The 22,833-nt window shown below is 40.8% G+C and overlaps 1 long non-coding RNA gene across 1 annotated transcript in view; it reads left to right on the top strand.

The window, feature by feature from the left end:
* The first annotated feature begins 454 nt into the window (after window positions 1-454).
* LOC130295275 (uncharacterized) overlaps window positions 455-22,833 on the top strand; it is a 67,783-nt gene continuing 45,404 nt past the window's right edge. The window contains exon 1 of the long non-coding RNA XR_008848759.1: window positions 455-580. This is a non-coding gene — a long non-coding RNA (uncharacterized LOC130295275). The remainder of the gene's footprint in view (window positions 581-22,833) is intronic.

Genomic DNA, 22,833 nt, shown 5'->3' with positions numbered 1-22,833 from the left:
ATATAAAGTATGGGAAGGGAGGAGCAACAGTGGGTAGGGAAAGGGAAGTACAATATAAAGTATGGGAAGGGAGGAGCAACAGTGGGTAGGGAAAGGGAAGTACAATATAAAGTATGGGAAGGGAGGAGCAACAGTGGGTAGGGAAAGGGAAGTACAATATAAAGTATGGGAAGGGAGGAGCAACAGGAGGTATAGGAAGTAAGGAGCAACAGTGGGAAGGGAAAGGGAAGAACAATATAAAATATGGGAAGGGAGGAGCAACAGTGGGTAGGGAAAGGGAAGAACAATATAAAATATGGGAAGGGAGGAGCAACAGTGGGTAGTAAAAGTTAGAAAAATCAAGGGGTAAGGGAAGGGAGGATCAATAGAAGTAATATGAGATAGAGCAACAGGAGGTATGGCAAGGGAAGAGCAACAGTGGGCAGGGAAAGAAAAGTGATAAAAGGGTAGGGGAAGGGAGGAGCATCACCAACAGCACTCACCATATTCTGTAAAGCTAAAAGAAGTATCATTGTACAACAGGAAAAGTTGCCCGGAGGCACAGGGTGGAGGCAGAGCAATATAGTCTTCTGGACTACAGGTTGGTAAATTGGGTTTCTAAGGGAACCACAGAAGCGGTGCTATAGAACACTTACCTTACTCATTAGAATGGCTGCAGTCTTGCCTTTCTTCTACAGCTGGGACTCACACCCTTGAACATTACTAGTAGTTGCTGCTTGTTCCTCTTAGGACACTGGCCAAAACATCTGTACAAAGTCCCAGGCACTTGGACTCTCCTCAGAGCAGGGCAGAAGGAGTGGACAAAATAGCCGCCTGAGAATACAGACCCCAGGGGCAGCTCTCCTGCTGTCGTCTTCACCACACACAGACCTTGGTGGTATCTGAAGCATCTCTCACTTCCTCTCCTTTTCAGTGGCCCTTCATTTGTGGCACAACACATAGTTGTCTTTCTTGTTCTTTCTTAGCTTGGGCTCCACCAATACTCCCTGTAACCCCTGTACATAGATAGATATGCGATAGAGAGATAGATTGATAGATATAGGGATAGATATGAGATAGATAGATAGATAGATAGATAGATAGATAGATATGAGATAGATAGATATGAGATAGATAGATAGATAGATATGAGATAGATAGATTGATAACAGGAGGAAAACTGCACCTCCTAAGGTATATATGATGATATAGGTGCACGCAGAAACCAGACCTTGGTCAGGGGTCCCAATATAAACAGAATAAAGAATATATCCGCAGCACACAATTCCATGGAAAAAGTGAAAATGTATTCCTTTGCAATCGAAACATTGCATCCTGTTCACATGATGGAATAAAGCTATCCCTGTTTTGCATCAATTGGAGTGTTGCAAGTGATTTTTTCGTTTGGAGTATACTATGAGACCTTGACCTGGGTTCTCCCCCTGCTGGCACCCTAGCATCACCTTCCTGCAGTGCTGCTTTTCCTCTCCCTTGTGTAGATAGATAGATAGATATGAAATAGATAGATAGATATGAGATAGATAGATAGATATGAGATAGATAGATAGATAAATAAATAAATAGATAGGTGATAGATATGTTGATAAGGGATAGGTGGAATTGAAATAGAAAGATTGATAGTTCGATAGACAGATAAATAGATAGATAGATATAAGATAGATAGATAGATATTAAATAGATAGATAGATAGATGTGAGAGATATAGATATGAGATAGCTAGATAGATAGATATGAGATAGATAGATAGATAGATAGATATGAGATAGATAGATAGATAGATAGGAGATAGATAGATAGATAGATAGATAGATATGAGATAGATAGATAAATAAATAAGTAGATAGGTGATAGATATGTTGATAAGGGATAGGTGGAATTGAAATAGAAAGATTGATAGTTCGATAGACAGATAAATAGATAGATAGATATAAGATAGATAGATATGAAATAGATAGATAGATATCCACACCAACGAAAAAGATTCCACAGCTCTCCAATATGGGTGGAACGTGAGTGAAGTTTTATTGACCTGACATCAAAGCTTTGATGTCAGGTCAATAAAACTGCACTCACGTTCCACCCATATTGGAGAGCTGTGGAATCTTTTTCGTTGGTGTGGATATCTGCTTGTGACCCGTAACCTGAGACATTTATCTGTTGGCACCCGCTGATATGTCACTTGTGTGGTAGTGCTGCTCTACTTTATTCTTTTAGATAGATAGATATGAGATAGAAAGATAAATAGATAGATGTGAGATAGATAGATAGATAGATAGATAGATATGAGATAGATAGATAGATAGATAGGAAATAGAATGATAGCTATGAGATAGATAGATATGAGATAGATAGATATGAGATAGATAGATAGATATGAGATAGAATGATAGCTATGAGATAGATAGATATGAGATAGATAGATATGAGATAGAAAGATAAATAGATAGATATGAGATAGATAGATAATATTAGATAGATATGAGATAGATATATAGATATAGATAGAGAGATAGGAATGAGATAGATAATAGCTAGATCCTGTCTTTTCTAACAGTACCGTATGTATAAATGTCGTCAGATAGTAGGGGACTCTCTCGCTCACCGTGCCCCATACAGAGTGTAGATTGCATTCTGTTAATATCTGACCCTGGGCTCCTTCTTTAAATCACAGCTTATGAGAGTCCTTGCTGAGACGTGTTCATCCATGACGCGGTGAGTACCGCACAGCATAGTACCTCTATTAGCCTCAGGCATGCCTTCCAGAGAGGTAGCATCCTTTATCATATGAAAACACCGCTGGCTCTGGCTTCTTTCCGTTTTACAACCTCCACGCATTTTGGACCGGCGGTGTAACACTCTTCATATAGATGACTTAAAATGAGCGATATATCGAATTTAGTCCTACAGTGCGGTGATCGCTCACTTTTCCTATTCTTTATTTATTAAGCTGAAATGATAAGACAGCAGTGTTTCAATGCCATTGTGCCTCCAGCTGTTGCAAAACTACAACTCTCAGCATGCCCGGACAGCCAACGGCTGTCCGGGCATGCTGAGAGTTGTAGTTTTGCAACAGCTGGAGGTACACTAGTTGGAAAACACTGATCTACAATATATTCTAACACCGCTGAATCTTAACCCAAGGAGGATGGTTTGGAAAGGTGCATAAAATATGTTGAATATTTCAGCCACTTGGGGTCACTTAAACTACTGTAAATTTGCAGTTCACTGCCTAGTGTTAGACCGAGTCTATCTCTAGTAATACAAACACCAAGACAGAACACAGGAAGTGGGGCGGGGCTTAGCTAGTTCTATGTGCAGGAGAGAGTCTAGACTGTGTAAATACAAGCTGAGCCTATCTACCTCCTCCAGAGGGTTCATGTTGTCTGTGAAAGGTAAAATCAAGGCTTCCCTCTTTATCTCCACCCACCCTTAAAGTTCAATGTTTGGTACAATAAAAGTCCAGCAGAAGGAAACCTCAGTTGGCGCGGACTTTGGAGGCGATCACTCGCAACTTGGAACGATTTTGTATGGGATAAAAAGGATTCACAACTCACCTTATTAGACCTTATTGATGCATGCGCCTGCATCTGTCAGAGCATGCATGACATTGTTTCCTCCAGTAGCTGGCGCACTCTTGGTTTGAGACCACTTTTCTTCAGGGAAATTGGCGTTAAAGGGGTATTCCGGGTTTTTTGTTTTTTTTGAATGTAAGACAGGGGCAGCAAAGGTAGTCTAGTTACTAATATACTTCACTTACCCAGCTGGGATCTAATTTCTTTGTCTTTCGTTTTCTTGGCTGATATGTCTGTTGTGTGTAAAGCTAGCCCCCTGATGACGTTACCGGCGCACATGTGCCTGCATTCATCATCACGCAGATCCACAGCTTGTGTGTCAGGTGATGTCGGGCAAGTCATGTGATCAAAGGGAGCATGGCTGTGCTGCAATGGGTGGGGCGACCGATGTGTGGGAGGTGAATAAGTCGCATCCCACCTGAAAACAAAGTATTCTGGGGATTGTAGTCTGAGGGAGGCCACAGAAACAGGAAATAGCCAGTAACCAAAAACTGAGCAGCATGGTTGGGGACACAGGACACAGCTATTTTTCACCAACACAAGCAAAGACACCTGGTAAGCATGTCCATTACTGTATGACACTTAATTATTAAAGTCACTTTATGTTGGATAACCTCTTTAAAGGGGTACCCCTGGAAAAAAAATGTTTTAAATCAACTGGTGCCAGAAAGTTAAACAGATTTGTAAATTACTTCTATTTAAAAATCTTAATCCTTCCAGTACTTCTCAGTACTGACACCTCTGTCCATTTAAGGAACTGTCCAGAGTTGGAACAAATCCCCATAGAAAACCTATCCTGCTCCGGACAGTTCCTAAAATGGACAGATGTGTCAGGAGAGAGCACTGTGGTCAGACAGAAAGGAAATTCAAAAAGAAAATAACTTCCTGTGGAGCATACAGCAGCTGATAAGTGCTGGAAGGATTACAATTTTTAAATAGAAGTAATTTACAAATCTGTTTAACTTTCTGGCACCAGTTGATTTAAAAAAATGTTTTCCAGGGGAGTACCGCTTTGAATGTAAAACAGAAAAAGACAGTGCTCCATAGCATAGTACCGAAGATCAAGGCAAATGCTCCGGTGGAAAACTATTTTTTTTAAATCAACTGGTACCAGAAAGGTACAGTATACAGATTTGTAAATTACTTCTATTTAACAATCTTAATCCTTTCAGTACTTATTAGCTGCTGTATGCTTTAGAGGAAATTCTTATATTTTTTAATTTTTTTTTCTGTCTGACCACAGTGCTCTCTGCTGACACCTCTGTCCATGTCAGGAACTGTCCAGAGTAGGAGCAAATCCCCATAGCAAAGCTCTCCTGCTCTGAACAGTTCCTGATATGGACAGAGGTGTCAGCAGAGAGCACAGTGGTCAGGCTGAACAGAACAATTCAACTTCCTGTGGAGCATACAGCAGCTGACAAGTACTGGAAGTATTAAGATTATAAAAAAAATTAAAGTAATATACAAATCTGTTTAACTTTCTGGCACCAGTTGATTTAAAAAAAAAATAGTTTTTCACCAGAGTTCCCCTTTAATATACAGTAGTTTAGCCCTCACCATGGATGGTTGTGCGGACCAAGCACAACGTTGGACAATGTTTATAAAATCTGAGGACTCTCTGCTGCCTTCCCATCGACAGATAGTTACCAAAGCAAATAAGAAGTCCTCCAAGTAATGATAGGATAAATACCAGCACTGAGAAATCTTCCACAAACAAGGTCAGGTAAAAGACAGGTTTATTTCCAGAATGCAACATGTTTTGCAGTAAAACAACAACCCCTTTCTCAGGCATCTGCAAATGCCTGAGGAGGCGGTTGTTGCTTCACTGCAAAACATATTTAATCTGACCTTGTATATGGAAGATGTCTCTGTGCCGGTATTCATCCTATCATTTCTCAGAGGAATTAGCATTTGCATTTGTAATACCTTTAAAGGGGTACTCCGCCCCTAGACATCTTATCCCCTATCCAAAGGATAGGGGATAAGATGTCAGATCGCCACGGTCCCGCTGCTGGGGAGCCCTGGGATCGCCGCTGCGGCACTGAGCTATCATTACTGCACAGAGCGAGTTCGCTCTGCACGTAATGACGGGCAATACAGGGGCCGGAGCATCGTTACGTCATGGCTCCGGCCTCGTGACGTCACGGCCCCCCTCCCTCAATACAAGTCAATGGGAGGGGGCGTGGCGGTCATCAGGCCCCCTGCCATAGACTTGCATTAAGGGGACGGGCCGTGATGTCAAGAGGGGCGGAGCCATGACGTCACGCTGCTCCGTCCCCTGTAACGCCCGTCATTACGCACAGAGTGAACTCGCTCTGTGCAGCAATGATAGCTCAGTGCCGCAGCGGTGATCCCGGGGCTCCCCAGCAGCGGGACAGTGGCGATCTGACATCTTATCCCCTATCCTTTGGATAGGGGATAAGATGTCTAGGGGCGGAGTACCCCTTTAAAGGGGGACTGTCATTTAAAAAAAAAATTATATATCTATATATATATATATATATATATATATATATATATATATATGTGATTTGTCATAGACATATGACAAAAGTTTTTATCAGTTAGATTGTTCAGAATCTGACCCATCACGAGATTGAGCAGAGAAGTACTTGCTTAGCATGTTCTCTCCTGACTGTGTGTCACATGACCTAGAAGGACTTGCAATGTATGTCTATGGGGTGGTTCGATCTTATAGACACAAAGTGAGGAGAGGGATCACCGCTGCAGCACTGAGCTATCATTCCTGCACAGAGCGAGTTCACTCTGTGCGTAATGACGGGCGTTACAGGGGACAGAGCAGCGTGGCGTCATGGCTCTGCCCCTCATGACATCACGGCCCATCCCCTTAATGCAAGTCTATGGCAGGGGGCGTGATGACCACCACGCCTCCTCCCATAAACTTGTATTGAGGGAGGCGGGCTGTGACGTCACGAGGCCGGAGCCATGACGTAACAATGCTCCGGCCCCTGTATTGCCCGTCATTACGTGCAGAGCGAACTCGCTCTGTGCAGTAATGATAGCTCAGTGCCGCGGTGCCCAGCTGATTCTCATCATTGGTCATGGTCTGAGCACTGACATCAACTGAAGATTTATTTTTTTTATTTAATTTTTTTTATTGAGAGATAAAGTTTAAAGGGGTACTCCACCCCTAGACATGCTATTCCCTGTCCAAAGGATAGGGGATAACATGTCTGATTACAGGGGTTCCAGCCACAGGGACCCTCCGCGATCTCTGGACCGGAGCCTGGGGCTTCCGTGATCGTGAAGTCATGCCACACCTCCTCCATTCATGTCTATGGGAGGGGGTGTGACGGCTAGTACACAGCGGTCACGCCTCGCACAGAGCAGAGTTTGTGCTGTTCACCGGATGACTGGCGTGCCGCAGCAGACATCACAAGGTTCCCCAGCGGCCAGACCCCCGTGATCAGACATGTTATCCCCTAAACTTTGGATAGGGGATAACATGCCAAAAGGCGGACTGCCCCTTTAAAGCTTCCAAAGACCCTATTGAAGTCTTTAACTTTAAGTGTAGACAATTACATTTAGTTTCATCTCTGATGTTTTTAGTTGTTCTTTGTTATTTTATGAAAACAACTAAACTGGGAAAGTGAGAAAAGTACTTTGTATGTGAAGCGCAGCCAATAACCATCCTTGGGTTTCCATTAGTCTTGATTTGTGACTCTTCAACATAAATCATTTTAATATTAAAAAAATAAAAAAACACTGCGTGGTTCTCTCCATTTTCAGCATTAAAATGAATAAATCTGGGAAAAAAACACTGCAGGAATATTTTTACTCGACTAAATACAATAAAATGATAATACTGATGATGTTACAACGTTCTTCAGAACATTTCTCGTATCTACTACAGAATTGTCTTGTAATACACCCATCAGACATAACATTAACCCCTTAAGGACTCAGTCCATTTAGGCCTTAAGGACTCAGACAATTTTATTTTTACGTTTTCGTTTTTTCCTCCTCGCCTTCAAAAAATCATAACTCTTTTATATTTTCATCCGCAGACTAGTATGAGGGCTTGGTTTTTGAACGACCAACGTCCGTTGTAACGCCATCACTCACGTTACCATAAAATGTATGGCGCAACCAGAAAAATACTATTTGTGTGGGGAAATTAAAAGGAAAACCTCAATTTTACAAATTTTGGAAGATTTCGTTTTCACGCCGTACAATTTACGGTAAAATTGACATGTGTTCTTTATTCTTTGGGTCAATACTATTAAAATGATACCCATGATTATACACTTTTCTATTACTGTTGCGCTTAAAAAAAATCGCTAACTTTTTAACCAAATTAGTACGTTTAAAATCCCCCTATTTTGAAGACCTATAACTTTTTCATTTTCCAGTATAAGCAGCGGTATGAGGGCTCATTTTTTGCGCCTTGATCTGTACTTTTTATTGACTCATATTTGCTTATATAAAACTTTTAATACATTTTTATTAATTCTTTTTGGAATAAAATGTTATTAAAGAGCAGCTATTTCTGACTTTTTTTTACATTCACGCCGTTCACCGTACGGTATCATTAACATTAAATTAAAACATTTTGGATATTTATGCACGCGATGATACCAAATATGTATATAAAATATATTGTTTTACACTTTTTGGGGGTGAATTTACGTTTTTATTGGAGGAGGGGGTTTTTCACATTTTTAAAAAACTTTTTAAAAACTTTTTTTACTTTTATTTTTACACTTTAATAGTCCCCATAGGGGACTATTTATAGCAATCTTTAGATTGCTAATACTGTTCAGTGCTATGCATAGGACACAGCACTGATCAGTATCATTGGTCATCTTCTGCTCTGGTCAGCTCGATGGCATCTGCAGCATCGCGGTCACTAAAATGGATGATCGGATCGTCCGCAGCGCTTCCGCGGCGATCTGGTTATCCAGAACGGCAGACAAAGGCAGCGGAGGCAGGTAAGGGGACCTCCGTCTGCCATTCTGGTTGATCGGATCGCCGGCGCAGCGCTGCGGTCGATCCGATCATCAATTGTAGTGACCGCGATGCTGCAGATGCCATGATCTGTACTGATCACGGCATCTGAAGAGTTAATGGCGGACATCCGCGCGATCGCGGATGTCCGCCATTACCGGCGGGTCCCTGGCTGCTATCAGCCGCTGAGACCTGCCACGCATGACCCGAGCATCGCTCCGATGCTCGCGATTATGCATAGGACGTAAATGTACGTCCTGGTGCATTAAGCACCAGCTCACCTGAATGTACATTTACGTCCGACGTTGTTATGGGTTGAAAATATTTGTTTTGTGTAGTGATCCTCGAGTTTAAAGGGATACACCGGTGGAAAACAATTTTTTATATATCAACTGATTCCAGAAAGCTAAACAAATTTGTAAATTACTTATTTTAAAAAATACTAATCCTTCCAGTACTTATCAGCTGCTGTATGATTCACTGGAAGTTTTTTTCTTTTTGAATTTCTTTTCTGTCTGACCACAGTGCTTAGCTAGTGCTATGTGCAGGAGAGAGTCTAGACCAGTAGTCTTAAATCATACCCGTCAGATCCAACAACAAAAAACTTTTTTTGCTACATCACTCAGTACCTAATCCTGACCATATACATCTAATATTTATGTGTCTAGCACCTTTATTTTATTTTTTATTACACTTTTAATTTAGCTCACTAGTCTGATTTCCTCTCAAAGGGAGGGGGCGTGGTCTCACTGTGCAGGTCTCCGCCCCCCTCCCTCAGTATTTTCTCTGCTCACATCTCCCCTAGCATTAGCAAAACTACAACTCCCAGCTTGTCCTCACCGACAGTAGTGGGACAAAGCTGACAGTGGGAGGATTTTTCCTCCAGCTCTGAGCCCTGCGCTCACAGCTGTCAATCAAGGAAGTGTGTCCATGACATAGGTGATGATGCATGGACACAGTAGGACTAGTATGTGTCCAAGAAGGCAGGGGGGCAGTTGTCTGACTGGCTTTTTCACTGCTCACTGCTGCCCCTACTGTCCATGTCAGGAACTGTTCAGAGCAGGAGAGGTTTGCTACGGGGATTTGTTCCTGCTCTGGACAGTTCCTGACATGGACAGAGGTGTCAGCAGAGAGCACTGTGGTCAGACTGGAAAGAACTACACAACTTCCTCTGGAGCATACAGCAGCTAAGTACTCGAAGGATTAACATTTTTAATTAGAGGTAAATTACAAATCTGTTTATTTTTCTGGCACCAGTTATTGGAAATTTTTTTTCTAGTGGAGTGCCCCTTTGAGTCTGTACTGGAAGCCAGTCAGATGTGTTCCCCTGCTGCTCCTCCCTCCCTCTCCCAGTCACAGTAGGAGAAGATGCTGCAGCTGCATCTCCCTCTTCCTGACTTCTAATTGCTGTTTTACACTGGATCATTGTTTCTCAATAAGTGTGCCTCCAGCAGTTGCTAAACTACAACTCCCAGCATGCCTGGACAGCCAGAGGCTGTCTGGGCATGCTGGGAGTTGTAGTTTCGCAACAGCTGGAGGCATACTGTTTGGGAAACACTGGTGTAGACAGTCTCATGACAATTGCTATAAATAATTTTGCCCTTGACACGGACTACACGCTATCTCACCAGCTTGCCTTCACAATTGTGATGCACAGGTCAGGATAGAGAGGTGGCCATAATGTTTACGACCGATGCTCTTTAGCAAATCAAATATTGCATGAGGTTTTTGCCATCTTTTTAAAACTTGCAAAGTAACTTTAGCAGTCATGTTGACGGGATTCACATTTATGTACATATATAAACACCCACAGTGAGAGATTTTCACCTTTTAATTTAGCGTCATCCTTCCGATTAGCATTTGACTTAGCTGCTACTAGGACATGGCTGAACTTTTTAACCATCTTTATAAGCTATTTTTTTTATGATACGAGATAAAAATCACAACCCACAATTTTTATATATATATATATATATATATATATATATATATACATATATATATATATATATATATATATATTGTATCTATTAATATATATATATCTATAGCTATAAATATATAGCTCTCTCTCTCTATATATATATATATATACATACATATATATGTATATATATATTTATTTATATGTATTATTTTTGCATATATATATATATATATATATATATATATATATATATATATATAACATTTAGGGGCTGTAAGGGGCCAGAGGCAGGTCTATGGTTAACAATAACATACCTGCTTGATATCTTATTTAAAGTCTTACAACAAAACTTGGAATCGGAAGACTCAACTTATTTGCTAACACTGACTGGCAAAACCAAGGACACTTAAGTGGAACTGTGGCCATGATTAGGGTGCCATGATCACTGTAGGGAACTATACTGGCAACCTAATGAGGGGGAACTGTACTGCACCTAATCTGGGGGAACTGTGCTGAACCTAATGTGGGGAACTATACTGCACCTAATGTGAGGAACTATACTGCACCTAATGTGGGGAACTATACTGCACCTAATGTGGGGAACTATACTGCACCTAATGTGGGGGAACTATACTGCCAACCTAATGTGGGGGAACTATACTGCCAACCTAATGTGGGGGAACTGTACTGCACCTAATGTGGGGAACTATACTGCCAACCTAATTTGGGGGAACTGTACTGCACCTAATGTGGGGGAACTGTACTGCACCTAATGTGGGGAACTGTACTACACCTAATGTGGGGGAACTGTACTGCACCTAATCTGCACCTAATTTGGAGGAAATGTACTGCACCTAATGTGGGGAACTATACTGCACCTAATGTGGGGAACTATACTGCACGTAATGTGGGGAAACTATACTGCATCTCATGTGGAGAACTATACTGCCAACCTAATGTGGGGGAACTGTACTGCACCTAATGTGGGGGAACTGTACTGAACCTAATGTGGGGAACTATACTGCATCTAATGTGAGGAACTATACTGCACCTAATGTGGGGAACTATACTGCACATAATCTGGGGAACTATACTGCCAACCTAATGTAGGGAAACTATACTGCCAACCTAATGTGGGGAACTATACTGCCAACCTAATGTGGGGGAACTGTATTGCACCTAATGTGGGGAACGATACTGCAGACCTAATGTGGGGGAACTGTACTGCACCTAATGTGGGGGAACTGTACTGCACCTAATTTGGAGGAACTGTACTGAACCTAATGTGGGGAACTATACTGCACCTAATGTGGGGAACTATACTGCACCTAATGTGGGGAACTATACTGCACCTAATGTGGGGAACTATACTGCACCTAATGTGGGGGACTATACTGCACCTAATGTGGGGAACTGGGGGTCTTTTGTAGGATGGGCATGGGGTCTTGTGCAAAGCGGGCACGGGGTCTTGTGCAGGGGTGGGCATGGGGTCTTGTGCAGGGGGGCATGAGATGTTGTGCAGGGGGGCATGGGTTGTTGTGCATAGGGGACATGGGGTGTTGTGCCGGGAGGGCATGTTTTTAAGCGGCCCACATAAACTTAAACCTTGTTTTTTGGCCCATGTTAGCCTTTGAGTTTGACATGCTTGCTTAGACCTTTGCTGTGTAGACAGGGGCAGGGTCTGCAGAGGCATTTCATTATCATCAAGATTTATCAATAGTTTTTTGTTCTTCTAAATGTCTGCATAAGGCATAAGGCATGACAATAACATCACACACAGACACACATACATAAAAATAAATAACTGCAACGTGCAACTGTAGCAAATATTTCGAAATGGAACAGAAATGTAATGCTTGATACAATTCCATTAAGGTATTGCTAATGTGATAAATTATGCCTAATGTCTGTAGGGTTAAAAATTACTGAGCTGCGGAAAAAGAATCCTTAGAATAGAGATGTAAGGTATTGAGAGCTACAGCAGCCATTAATATTCAATACCGAGGACCCTTGTGTTAGGTCATAAAAGAGGTAACCCCACAGGAAGCATTTTTTGTATAGACAAATTGGCAGTTTTTTTTTTGGATGGCAGGAGGGGGAAAAAAGAAAACATGATTTTTATACTTGCAATCGAGATTTAATTTGTAGCGGTTTGTTAAAGACATGTTGTACATTAACCCAGTAGTTCTATATCCATTAAATCAAATCGCTTTTAAAGTAGATTCCACCACATTTGGAGATCGAAATCTGTTCTAATAATAGGAATTATTTAAATGGAACGAATGCATTTGGACATTAGGAAAAAAAAAATGCTGTTAGTAGGGGGAGCAATTCAATGTCTCTCACGCCATGAAATTGTTCCAGTTACCTGCTCAATTTTTCCCTATACATTCAATGTCTCAATTCTGATGAAAAAAAAATAATAATAATATAAATGGAATTTGTTTTAGCTGAATGAAATTCTTTCCGGACACTTATAATACCGACATGAGTGACACGTCGCTTCCAATTTGTGCGTGAGATTGCAACTAATCTACAGTAACACGAGCGTTCTGAAGGACGGCGTAGCATATCCTGCAAAAATAATAACTTAATCACCCGAAATATTTCAATTACAGGGGCACATTTCAGGTTACACAAACAGTTTTATTGGGGTGACACGTTGTGGAGTGGAATGTATAAAAGCAAGAACAATTCACTGTTTTTCGAGAGTGATGGAAATGGTTTTGTTATTGTATCATAAGCATTGAAACATTTATGCTTTTCTTTTTTTATTCACTGCACAATCTCTATGGGCCAATCAGGTTGGGGTGGGGGAATAGAAGGGGTCTACAATGGGTGTGTGCTTGGGGGGGGGGTCTTAAACAAAGGCTTAAAGGGGTACTCAGTGTTCGGAACAAAATGCTCGGAACTCTTAGAACTCTTAGGATGTCACCCCCCCCTCCCATAGACTTGCATTGAGGGGGCGGGCATGATGTCACAAGGAGCGGGCCATGGCATCACAAGTCCCTGGTGACGGCTCTAAGTGTTTGGAACATTTAACCAAGCTCCATTCTTACTTGTTGCTTCTTTTAGTTATAGTAGATTGGTAGAGTCGTGTCCATCTACTCAATCTATTTAGACCAGCGGTCTCCAACCTGTAGCTCTCCATTTATTCCGAAACTGGAACTCTTAGCATGTCTTGGCAGCCAGTGGCTACTCAACCTCAATTCTCCCATGACCCATTAAGAAGGCTGCCCATGAGAAGGTTGTTGGCCCTGGGTGAGAATTAGTATCATCTGTGCCCATTCATTCTTATTACTTTGGCCATTGGTCTCCAACCTGTGGCTCTCCAGTTGATGCAAAACTACAGCTATGTGGACATCCCCACCCCTGCTTTTCTGCGAGTGCCCGGTCTCTGATTTTTACTACTTCCTGGCTGCTCTGCCAATCACTGGCAACAAGGACTGAATTGGCTGACATTTGCTTGTGTCAAGCAGAGAAAAAGAAATGCTAAGCAGCGGGGCCGGGCACTGTTAAAATGGTGGGGGATTGTGTCAACTTTTACCCCATCCTGGCCACAATTAAAGGGGTACTCCAGTGGGAAAAAATGTTTTTCTTCAAATCAACTGGTACCAGAAAGTTAAACAGATTTGTAAATTACTTCTATTAAAAAATCTTTATCCTTCCAGTAATTATCTGCTGCTGTATGCTCCAGAGGAAGTTGTGAAGTTCTTTTCAGTCTGACCACAGTGCTCTCTGCTGACACCTCTGTCCATGTCAGGAACTGTCCAGAGTAGGAGCAAATCCCCATAGCAAACCTCTCCTGGACCGGACAGTTCCTGACATGGACAGAGGTGGCAGCAGAGAGCACTGTGGTCAGACTGAAAAGAACTACACAACTTCCTCTGGAGCATATGGCAGCTGATAAGTACTGGAAGGATTAAGATTTTTAGGATTAAGGTTTGAAAAAAAAATATATATATATTCCACCGGAGTACCTCTTTAAACCAGAAAATTAGTCCCAGGACAACCTCTTTGAGTAACATTACTAGTTCCATCCTTGGTCCTTGGAGGCGAGGGTAGCCATTTTGTTTTCTGTTTATTTTTCATTATTGAGTATAGAGAATTGATATTCCAACAAAAGGGATCAAAAATGGATACAGCTCATTGGTTTCCATTCTCAAAGATCATAGATTGCTTGGGGGCTCTGGCAGGCAGAACTTACCATCCTCCCAAACCATGCAGTATCCTAGAATTTGTCATCTCTTCTACTTGTAGCACAGTGTATTTTCAGACCAGAAAGAGTAAAACTCTCAACATAATTAAAATTTGTGAGCCAGACTTGTAGTATTGTTTAATTAAACATTTAAGATATGTTTATACTATACTTAAGCTATTCTTATAAATTATCTCCTGCAGAGCCCTAGCACGGATAATATTTGGAAGCATTAGCGGTTTACATCAGGGACTTCCTTTCTTCTTAGCTTAAAATGTTTAATTAAGCAGGTTCACATTTAAAGAGACTTGGGGCAGAATTCATCAGACTTCTCCTACAGTTTAACAGGCAAGATAATCAATTAGGACTGTTACAAACTTGGAGAAGGTTTACGGCATCCATACTTGTCTATCTATCTGTAAATCTCCGGACTAAAAAAATATTTGGATTAACCTTCTCGGTACTAAAATGTGGCAAAAAAATTCCAAAAGCAAAATTCCAAAAAAGCTCTTTTCACATGTGGGTAAAGGACTTGTTGCATTTTACAATGGAACCCGATGGTGCCCAATGGACCCAATTAACTTGCAATAGGGTTTTGAAGATTGCAAAGTTTTACTTTAAAACTCAGAAGCATAAATGAACAATTTGGCTTTCCTCAACCATCATCATGGTGTCCAATGTTTTAACGATAAGAACATTGCTGTATAATGCCCCCAATTATAGTAAGAACATATTACAAATGTATATATATATATATATATATATATATATATATATATATACAATATAAAAGCTAAGGATCAAATAGATCAAAACCCACACAGTACTGACTTTTAAGGCTGGGGGCAAAACAGCTGAACACATTTGGGCCTTCATCACCCATTCCAACCATCCATTTCCAGATACTCTGTGTATTTAGAAAGGTTGGTTTAAGAAGATTTTAAGTATATCTAAACATAAACAATGAGATTTATCAAAACCCATCCAGAGGTAAAGTTGCTGAGCTGCCCATAGCAACCAATCAGCTCGCTTCTTTCATTTTAAACAAGACCTCTTCAAAATGAAAGAAGCGATCGGATTGGTTGCTATGGGCAGCTGGACAACTTTTCCTCTGCACAGGTTTTGATAAATGTTTCCCAAAATGTTTTAGATATGCAAAAGCAAACATTCAATCCAGCTTACCTGGGGCCCAGACTCCCGAAGGACACCATATATAGCCTTGGAAAGTTTTAAGATGCTGCAGAACCAGGTATTGGTTTTGCTAATATCTATTACATCGAGGTGGAGTCCTAGTTCATGTACTGCATGCACTACTGACTAGTAAAACATCTATGGTATTGAGTGGGCATGTTTCCCTCCGGGGGGGAGGGGGGGTAGCAGATATCTGGTTAAACAAAGGACCTTGCATGTTAAAAATCAACGCTGTGAACTGTTTCCCCCTAATCCTTGAGGACAATGGGCCTGCCCCCATACACCTTATATTTTCAGACCTCAGAAAGACTTAATGAAATTACCTATTGTCTATTGTTTATGACCATGTATATATGCATTTCATTTCACTGCTACTGGGTAAGGAGCCCTGGTCAAATTTTACTGGACCTCCAAATTTTACACGGGACCTCCATCAACCATGATCAGGCTGTGTTTCCTTTAAGGGATTATATCAAAATAAAAGCGGATCCCCAACAGGATGGAGGAGTATGCTTAAAACAGTATTTGTCCACAGCACCAGCAGTTGGCCTTTCACAGTATCTAGGCCCTTAAGACTTTAACAGGAACAAAATGGTACACCACTTAGATGTACGCACAGGTTACACTTAAAAGAGGACAATATGCTTTTAGTGCTCTGCTCACCCTAACTGGCTGGCTACAATTAGATTTTCAGTTGTTGTACACACCAGTGTTGCAGCACACAGTTGCTGTATACTACACCCAAAATTGCACTTTCTCTCCAAAAAAATAAAAAAATGCTTTTCTGTGCAACACACACTGCTGTCTGTCCCTCTCTCTCTGTAATAGAATTCTGATATGACTGGCTGCAAGATGGCTGCCAATTATATAGGGCTTTGACATCACAGGGGTGGCGGGCCGCTGATGGGCTGCATGCTGCATGTGATTCAGGGTCATCCCGCCAATCCTTGTTCCCGCTTTCACATGTGGATCCACCATTCTAGATGCCCTGGAGCCTGAACCACACTAAATGGAGTTTAATGAAGTGATTTGCACAATGGAATCGCGGCAATATTCACATTTGTTACGAATCATATTTTTCCTGAAATTCATAACGAATTTGGATTCCTCAGATTCGATTCGCTCATACCTTCTCATGACACCAAGACAATCTCATGGAGAATAGATATCTGGAAATGTAAAAAAAATAAATAATAATAATAAAAATAATAGAAGTCAAACAACATTAATGGGTAATAAAAAGATGAAGCGGCAAAAAGTCTTTAATCTTTAACCGTGGTCATCGTCATGTACAAAAACAGGGAATAACACAGGGGTGCTCGGGACAGCAATGCATACTTCCTCTTGTTGTCGGCAAAAGGAAGTATGCATTGACGTACGGAAGTCTTAAAGCGTCTGTGCTACTCCCTGCTTTTGTACATGACATGCACTGCGACTGAAGATTGAAAACTTTCTTCCCCAATGGGGTGAGTGCCACTTCATCTTTTTATTACCCATAAATAATACAAACACATTAATCCAATTTTTTTTAATTTGCCGTAGAAGATGACATCCCTGTAGGCATTGTCCGTCACACCGAATGTGGAATATGTCACTGTGTAAATAGTCAAATGTTTAGTTTTGCTCTCTCATTCTGAGGGCAGAAAGTTTCCAAGCTCTGGACCAAGGTGAACAAGAAGAGTTTCTCAGCAAAACGTATTAGTCACTCAAGACCAAATGTAATGCGGGCTAAATATATTGGCTGGTCGACGACATTGTTGAAGTGCAGGGATCAATTAGGCTTTGAGATTGGGAGGTAGACAGGTAAAAAGCAGTATGAGTGGCCGGAAAATTACATGTTTCTGCCTCGGCTGCATCCCAGTAATTTGAAGCGAGTTTCTGCATTCTTGCATTCTCCCAGTAAGATGACTTCCATGCATTACGCTCTCTGGCATTGACTTTGAGCACCACTAGAAAAGGAAATTATCCATCTGAAAGCTTCAACCTTTTGTGTAAGCAGGCGGCACGCAACAACGTCTCGGCTTTGCTACATTATTGTCAGGAAATCTCATAATATTATATACCCCGAGCTGTTGGTCATGAAGTCACTTATTATTAAAATATAATGTAAGGCTCATCTAGTGTGATTATTTTAATTCAGTGCTTGTTTGATATATAAAGCTGCCTGCACTCTGCCATGGCCTCCGCCCCCCTCCTCCCGCTCGCCTCCTTCCTTCTACATTACATTTATTTATATCCGGATGATAAAAATTTGATTTATTTTACAACAGATCAGTAATTGTGCTCTACAAATAAGTCCGTAATGATAATCAACAGCATTTTCGACATAATTTAATTTGTCTTTTCCCAGGAGGCTGTTAAATGCATTGATGATAATAGTAACACTATGGACATGGCTGTAGTTAATCACGCGCTGCCTATGTAGACAGCCCCAATATTGTATTGACAGAAATTAAATTAACCGTCAGCTCGGGCAATCAGTGGCGGCACAGCTATTAAAGTCGTAAAAACAAGCAACCTCGACCGTGGCCAATTAGATTTTGACGTCTAAATGAAAATGGACAAATGCTTTTATATTTAAATTATTTTTACATTTTTTTTTTTTTGCATCCGGTGAGACATGAAGAAGACGTCACTCCTCGACCTTCTATTAATTAACTAATAGGCATGTCCTGGCAAATTTCACGTAACATTCGGAAACGCCTTAGGTATTAGGGAGGACGACCCCGAAGACGTCGGCAACTCCCCAGGATTAACTCACTGACACGTTGTAAGTGGAGATCGGATTCATTCTATACAATTTATGTACTGTAATTTGTCAATGAGCTACGCGATGCCTAATGCTATTTGTAATGAGGTGTAAATGAGAATTAGGGTTTTAGACTGCGTATTACCAGACTCACTAGTCTCAGTAATGTACTGAATTCTTGGAATTTTTTCTTTTGCATGATTCAGTTCTCATACGTTTAGAGAAATTATTCAAATGATGGTTTAAGTTTATATACATATATATATATATATATATATATATATATATATATATATATATAATGATATGGAAAGACCATTTTTTTTATTTGAAATAAAAATACAAAAACATTGTTAAAGGGGCACTCTGGTGGAAAACTACTTTTTTCATATCAACTGGTGCCAGAAAGTTAAACAGATTTGTAAATTACTTCTATTAAAAAAAAATCTTAATCCTTCCAGGACTTATCAGCTGCTGTATGCTTCAGAGGAAGTTGTGTAGGTCTTTTCAGACTGATCACAGTTCTGACATCTCTTTTCCTGACATGGACAGAGGTGTGCGCAGAGAGCACTGTGGTTAGACTGAAAGAACTACACAACTTCCTCTGGAGCATACATCAGCTGATAAGTACTGGAAGGATGAAGATTTTATAAATCTGTTTAACTTTCTGGCACCAGGTATTTCTGGCATTTTTCTTTAACTAGATACAAGGTAGGTAGGTAGGGAGCAGAGGTGAGCAAACTGTCTGGGCTCACCGAACTTTCAGAAAATGTTCGGTTCTAATGAACAGTGAAAGAGTTAAGTTGCGCTGCTGTGATGTATACTGTTTTACTGCTAAGCAGTGCTAGTTAACTCTCACGTTGATGGGCTAAAACATAGAACTCAACCCAGAGAGGGACTAAAGCATTAGCTGTACCTGTTGCTGTGTAGCTGAACCTGGCAATGTTTAAAATTTTGGCAAGCTGCAGTCCTGGAATTTGGATCGAATCTTGGTTCAGGGGGGCTCACCTTGCTCAACTCTAGTAGGGAGGTTGTAAAAAAGTTTTTTTTGTGGTTAAAAAAAAAAATGCTGACCCTTCTAATCCCTTCCCACTGATCACTACTTCAAATGCCAGCTCAATCAATATCTTGATGCAGTGGTGACCAATGAGGACTGGACCATGAAGTGGTATTCGGTGAGGGACCCAATGAGTGTTGGAATCTCAGTGGCAGGGGATTGGACGGGTGAGTAATGCTACATAGTTAGTATGGTTGAAGAAGACACATTTCCATCAAGTTCAACCAAGTAGGGAAAAAGATGGATGAAGCAAAGGGGTATGGGTGGATGGAGGGCAGAGGATGTGGACAATTATAGACAAGAATTCTATATGTCTACATATGTGTTAATGTTATGTTTTTTTTCTTAAATCTAGCCTTGCCACTGAAAACATTAGTTTTTGGAATCCAGTATACATTGACCTGATAAGTACCCCTCCTCTAATTTGAAGGAGGAGTCATTGTTCGGCATGATATGGCTGTTGCCAGACAACGTTCCCTGTCCTTTCTCTACACCTCCCCACAGTGCTTTTTAACTGCATGTATTTTCTACAATAAAGAGGTAAGAAGACACAGAGTGGTGAGTGCTCCATCTTCACTTTATACACTGTATGTTTGAGCACACCCGGAAGAGTCTGAAGGCTCTGTTGCCTAAATTGTCCAGTTGAGACGTTTCCTAGAGTCCCACCTGTTGAGCCTGGGTCTTTCTGTGACTTCCTTGTGTGTGTTAATTTTATTCATTTTATATCCTCCCATCTCAAGACAACACCCCCTTTTTCCATATGTCCTAAAAGTGCAGATAGACAAAACAGTTGTACGCTCAAGATTCCCCTCAAGATGCCCCACTCTAACAAACCCAAGCAGCCCTTGAATCAAGTGCATTACTACATTTTCCCGCTATGACCCCTGCACCAGGAAATCCATGACTATTCAGGCTGTTTGTTCGAGGAGCTGTACCCTTGCCATCAGCTAATTGGTTGGAGTCATCTGATTTTTTAAGGATTAAAGGGGTACTCCGGTGGAAAACATTTTTTTTAAAATCAACTGGTGTCAAAAAATGTAACAAATTTGTAAATTACTTCTATTTAAAAATCCTAATCCTTCCATTCCTTTTCAATTGCTGTATGCTGCAAAGAACGGGAGCAGGAGAGGTTTGCTATGGGGATTTGTTCTTGCTCAAGACAGTTCCTGACATGGACAGAGGTGTCAGCAGAGAACACAGTGGTCAGACAGAAAACAACTATATAACTTACTCTGGACCATACAGCAGCTGATAGGTACTGGTAGGGTTAAGCTTTTTAAATAGAAGTTATTTACAAATATGTAAAACTTTTTGGCACCAGTTGATTTAAAAAAAATTAGCTTTCTTCCGAAGTACCCCTTTAAACATTTCTGGAACACGATTGGCGAAGTAAAGAGGCCTGAAAGTTCTAGTGTAACCTTTTAGTTTTTGGAAAATTTTGAGTTTCGCATTACTCTTCTAGAATATTTACTATAGTCGCACAGGTAACAAATTGCAAAAAAAAGCGAAATTGAAAAGATTCCTTTGAACTGCAAATTATTTCCAGTTATTTAAATTACCGTCATTGGAAGAAATGTAACTTACATAGAAAGCCCATTCCTTATCTCCAAGCACAATACATGTTCATTTAATCTTTCCATCCTAATCTGTCAAAAAATACCTCCATCCTTTTACTCATTTTCATTCTGTCCAATTTCTTTACCTTTCTCTTTTATTTTTTGCCAATTTGAAACTTTCTTCTTCCCTGTAAAAAAAATAAAATAAAAAAAATAATTATTGTATTTATTTTTAGCAGGCATAAAATTTCCATGAGCCGCTTGTGCTTACATGGGCATCCAATACTGTCACAGCGAATTAGTAGTTCTGAGCGAGCTGTCACTTAGATATAAAAATATACCGACACCGAGCATCCTGCATTTCCTCCAAACATCCTGAAATCTACTCTTACATTCTGCCTTTTTTTAAAACCTTATATCACATTACCTGTCATCATTATCATGGATACATTATGTCTTGACAACACGGGTTACATAGCTGAAGACAAAAAGTTGAAGGAGTGAGTCATTAACAAGACCACTAGTTACAGGCCTCCAGGCGATGAGAAAATATCCTATGTTTTTATATCAATCACTTGAAGGATTAATTTTTAGGCATGTTTTGGGACTCAAATTTTCATATCCAAATTTTCGTAATTGGATGCAATTGTTTTTTTATTGACCGCAAGTCAGAGGCTGGGGCTGCATGTCCAATGGCCACAACTGTTCCCATAGGTTCCTCCTAAAGCTGAAAGTTTAGCAGACAAATATTGGAGAGTAATACTTTTCGTCTAACTTCAAGTCCTAACTACATAGTTACAATAATGAAAAAAAGACACAGATCTATCAGGTTGCATGTATAATTGTTCCAGTGTTGATCCAAGGAAAGGCAAAAACTCTATCAAGACCATTGACAATAACTTCCCCAAAAGGGGGTAATTTCCTTTTACTTTCCATTCATGGCTTGGATCAATGACCCATCCTCAGATATCCAATTGTCATACCTGTGATATTATATCTTTCAAAACTTTAACTCTTTCAGTTACTCAACCATCACATTGTGTAGCACAGAAATCCATATCCTCACTGTTCTGACACTGAAGAATCCCCATCCATGATGATATCTTAACCTTCTTTCTTCTAGACCAAGAGGATGCCCTTTTGTCATAGTTACAGGCCAAGATATAAACAGTTTATTTCAGAGACCTCTGCTCTGTCCATGGATATAATTGTAACAACCCATAACACAGTTATTCAGTATGACATGCAGATTAGAGGCGTTGCTATTAGAATCACTGTCACGGAGCAGCACAATGACAGAGTCTGGAGGTGGCATCAGTATGAGCAGACCATATGGCAGCAGAATGACACAGCCCGAAGGTGGCAGAAGCATGAGGAGACCATATAGTGGCTGAATGACACAGCCTGGAGATGGCAGAAGCATGAGGAGACCATATAGTGGCTGAATGCCACAGCGTGGAGGTGGCAGCAGCATGAGAAGCCCATATAGTGCCTGAATGACGCAGCGTGGAGTTGGCGGCAGCATGAGGAGACCATATGGTGGCTGAATGACACAGCTTGGAGTTTGCAACAGCCTGACGACACCATAGGGCCTCAGAATTGAAAAGATTAAAGA

This window comes from Hyla sarda, chromosome 11 (assembly GCF_029499605.1).
Source record: "Hyla sarda isolate aHylSar1 chromosome 11, aHylSar1.hap1, whole genome shotgun sequence".
In the NCBI taxonomy this organism is placed as follows: Eukaryota; Metazoa; Chordata; class Amphibia; order Anura; family Hylidae; genus Hyla; species Hyla sarda.
The sequence above is the reverse complement of the archived record's forward strand: the minus strand, read 5'-3'. Positions and strand labels throughout refer to the sequence as shown.